We start from the raw sequence: 4954 nt of genomic DNA on the forward strand, positions 1-4954 counted from the left end.
GGGGGCGGGGGGAGGCGGTTGTAGTTCTCGAGGCCGGCGGCGAAAACTACAGCGCCCCGCATCCTTAGCGGGCTCACGTGACGCTGCGGAGATGAGGAACGTGGAACTCTGGAGAGGGAGGAGAAGAATTTAAAACCACAGAGAGAGCTCAGAGGGACAGGCTTTTTGCGGGAAGGAAAGACGCGGCAGTGGCTCACACGGGGCCAATTTCAATAGGGGAGAGCGGTGTCTGGGAAAATGGGAAGCAAAGAGAGTTTCTTTCTCTATCCTGAAGTCCTTTACTGTATTGAGCTTTGGTGCTTATATGGTGGTGGCTGTCAACTATGGATAGTGTTACCCGCGGTACATCGTTGTTGTTGTTGTTTAGTCGTGTCCGACTCTTCGTGACCCCATAGACCAGAGCACGCCAGGCACTCCTGTCTTCCACTGCCTCCCACAGTCTGCTCAAACTCATGCTGGTAGCCTCGAGAACACTATCCAACCATCTCATCCTCTGTCGTCCCCTTCTCCTTGTGCCCTCCATCTTTCCCAACATCAGGGTCTTTTCCAGGGAGTCTTCTCTTCTCATGAGATGGCCAAAGTATTGGAGCCTCAGCTTCAGGATCTGTCCTTCCAGTGAGCACCCAGGGCTGATTTCCTTAAGAATGGAGAGGTTTGATCTTGCAGTCCATGGGACTCTCAAGAGTCTCCTCCAGCACCAGAATTGAAAAGCATCAATTCTTCGGCGATCAGCCTTCTTTATGGTCCAGCTCTCACTTACATACATCACTACTGGGGAAAACATAGCTTTAACTATGCGGACCTTTGTCAGCAAGGTGATGTCTCTGCTTTTTAAGATGCTGTCTAGGTTTGTCATTGCTTTTCTCCCAAGAAGCAGGCGTCTTTTAATTTTGTGACTGCTGTCACCATCTGCAGTGATCATGGAGCCCAAGAAAGTACCGGTAAAATCTCTCACTGCCTCCATTTCATCTCCTTCTATTTGACAGGCACATCTAGCCCTGTGCAATTGAAGAAGCAGTCGTAGACACACCAAATAGGATTGAGTCAAATGGAGCTTCCGCCAAAGTATTATTATTATTATTTATTTATTTTATTATTATTAATTGAATTTACATACCAGGAGGACTCAGTATGCATGCACAGGACTGTGCTCACATCTTCATTCGTTTGTTTTTAAATAAGTGTTGTGCTCCACCTGGAAGCATTTGGGGCACCTGAAGCGAAGCACAAAATGACACCCACACCTTGCCAGGGAAGAAGGGGCGAGTGAAGATCTACATCAGGGACAAGCGGGGTGGGCATAAAGTTCTGCATTGGGTTTTGCAGCCCCCATGGATCCTGCTGCTCAAATCTCTTCACTCATCTTGCCCCATGGGCGGGCCTGCTCATGGGTGTAGTCGGGGGGCGCAGATGGGCAGCTGCCCCCCAATAAAGTAAATAACAAAAATACTTAACTTGCTGACCAATTGCATTTAAGATAATTCGGTTCTGCCCCCCTAAAATAAATCCTGGCTATGCCCATGGGCCTGCCCTGTCTAAAACTGTCAGTGTTTAAGCTCTAGGTTGCCAAGGTTATGATTTATTTATACTTATTTACTGGCAGGACCCCTATACCTTCAAGGAACAGTTACATCAGCTGCTGGACCTTTCTTACTCTTCCATTTCCATACCTTGAAAAAGTGCCATTGCTGTTTGAGGTGTGGGTGGGGAAATGGCACAAACCCACTCGGAAATTGTGCACTTTGATCTTAAGGATGTGAGGGCAGCTTTTCATTATCTACCGAAAGGACATTCTAATTATCCGAAAGGACAACTAATTATTCTGATTTTTCAAAATAAACAAGAAAGTGGTGCTGATGTTTTAGGGTAGAAGATCTGACTGCTGTAACTTGGTTATTTCTTCCACAAGCGAAAGATCCTCATCTAAATAATATTTAAGTTAGAGAAAGGAAGATGTGGCTATAGAGTGCTTTCAAAAGGGGCCTAATATCTATACCCAGAAGTCACACTTAGTTCAATAGGATTTTCTTCCTGGACTGCAGTTTTTGTTTCCTTTTTTGCATCTTTCAATCCAGTAATTAGACATGGAATCTCTCAAGAGCCTTCTATTATTAAAACAATCATTTTCTGCCTCAGATGCCTTTCATTTTGGGAGTTTCCTAATACCCATTTCCCTAATTTTGGAAGCCTTGGTAAAGCACTCATGACATTTTCCTCAGCAAGAATAGTAAAATACATTTCCCAAATGATATGGCTACAGCTGCTGTAAGAATAGTACCTTGTTGTATGTTGTAACTGAATAGTTCTCTAGGATATAGGAAATAAATTGTGTATTAAAATTTTTGAAGTGTATTGTTGTGTGTTAAATTGTGTATTAAAAACTTTTAAGTTAAAGAAACTTCTTTAGAAATATCTAAGGAGCAAAATAGTAGTACAGAAGTTTTGTAGGTAGCTTTGGGAAATGGCCAATTGATGTAGCAAAAGAAATCTGATTGTAATATCTAATAGCAGATCACTACTTCACACCAGACTGCATACAATTTCCCCCCGAGATGGCTTGGTACAAATGGATGCCTAAAGGCACCAGCATCAGCAAATATTGCCACTTCCATATAATTAACACAATGGTAATACAACACACCTGCTCTGCATAGTGATGAAACCCAGTGAGATGATGAGTGGGGTATATAAAAAATAAAATTTATTACTACTACTACACAGAAGAGGACAGATAGTTATTAGACCACTGAGCATGCCTAGGACTGTCATCTGGAGTATCCAGCTTCCAAGAACAAATGAAATGGAGACCAGAGTTCTGTACATATATTCCAAATAAAAATAGAGGCAGAATGGATCGAAAACTTCTGATCAAATTCAGTCCTCTGCCAGAAAACATAATCATGCATCCTTATTCCACACAGCCCCATGAAACCAGACAAAAAGTGCCATCTTCAGGGTGGGTACACCCCAAAAGCTGCCTGTAGCATAATTAGCTTCAAATAGTTCAACCACTTTCTTTAGTTCTATATTCATCTCGACACATGCAAAATTAGCTCTATGCGTATGCAGTTTTAATGAATGATTTAATGCACATTTCAAATTTTATAATACATTTAATTTTTTACACGGCAGCAGTAGAAGTTCAGATTTAATTAAATGAATTTTCTGTGCATGGTTTCATCTTAACTTGATATGTATTTACAATTATTCAAATCTCCATCGTCCAGTTTTCTCCCTCGGTCAATTCCAGTTGCAATGGCAAGGCAGCAATCTTCAAAACATTTATATAAAGGTTTTCAAATCTTGAGACTGGGATTTTTCAGCTGCCCCATCTGCTGGAAGTGACATGCAAGTATGTTTCATTTGGCATCATTAAAGCTGGTTAAAAGTATTACAAAGGAAATTCTAGGAGACATTTGGAATATTTGTTGCTCTTTGATTGAAATAGAGAAGTACAGTGCTTGCCTTCTCTTCCTGAATCCATCTCAGATTGCTGTAGCTTCAGTGAACTCTAGCAATGAGCAGGGACAGTATGGAATTAAGAGATGTGACTTGTGCAATGAACACAGTGGGCACATACTGAACAACTTTTTAGTTATTACTATTGTTATTATTAACATTATATTGTTCTATAACTGTGTACTGTACATAACATCTTGGAATGTTGTGCTAACAGCAGTTGTTCTGGGGGTGACTACAGTGGCTATTGATATCTATGCAGATCTTGCTTAGAAACTTGCTTAGAAATGAAATAAGATTACTTTCTTATTCCAATTAATTTTATTCAGGCAAATGTCTTCCCTCCAGATATCAACAGGAAATTATCCCAATCCAGAGCTCTATCAATGTTCCAATGTACACACTGAATGTATGTGGCTTTGCTATTAATTAAATGAAGAAGTCAGGCCCCTCAAATGAAATAGCAGATATAGTGGTACCTCGGGTTAAGTACTTAATTCATTCCGGAGGTTCGTTCTTAACCTGAAGCACCACTTTAGCTAATGGGGCCTCCTGCTGCCGCCAGAGCACGATTTCTGTTCTCATCCTGAAGCAAAGTTCTTAACTCGAGGTAATATTTCTGGGTTAGCGGAGTCTGTAACCTGAAGCGTCTGTAACCTGAAGCGTATGTAACCCGAAGTACCACTGTAGAGGAAAGTACTTAGAAATAGAGGGACCTGCACATCTGCTCTTCTGAGCCTAGAACAATGGTAGAAAAGGAAAAAGTTTTGTTTCTCTTTCCTTTTTAAAAATATTATGAGTTTGATGCAGTTTTATGATATGTTATGGGTGTGTGTTTTAAGGATTTATTTTTTTGACGAGTGTATGTATATGTTAACATTTTATGACACAATTCTTTTTTGTTATTTATGTCATATTTTTAAAAACCATTGTATTCATGTTGTACGTTGCGTTTGTTCATGGCTCCTGATGGATAAATGTTTTACTCCGAACCATTAGCGTTTTTCATTAGAGCTCATCATTACCTGTTCTTTTTTCATTTTGTTCATTTGAGGTGCTTTCCCCCCACTTTTTTTGTTCTACCCATGAAGCAACAAGCTGGGAGGAGCACAGAGAGAAGAAAGGCCATGGTGCATCTTCATCTGCCCCAGATGCAACAAAACATGTCTCTCCCACATTGGTCTCTACAGCCACAGCAGGCGCTGTAACTCTCCAACTGTCTGAATTCCTACTCAGCTGCAAAGCTACTGGGGGACCTTGGGCCTTCCACTATCTCTTAACTTCACCCACCCCACAGGGTTGTTGTGAAAATAAAATGGAAGGGAGGGAAAATCATGTGTGCCACTTTGAGTTCCTTGGAGAAAAGGTGGCATATTAGAAGTTTAGCTAATAAAACAAACGGGAAAGGAGATTTGTGGAAATGCAAACGAAAGAACAAATGATATATCCCTTTTGGAACAGTTACTTTAGTTTTAAAAACACCAAATCTAAAAGT

Source organism: Podarcis vaucheri (genome assembly GCF_965113315.1).
Source record: "Podarcis vaucheri genome assembly, chromosome: 4".
Taxonomy (NCBI): domain Eukaryota; kingdom Metazoa; phylum Chordata; class Lepidosauria; order Squamata; family Lacertidae; genus Podarcis; species Podarcis vaucheri.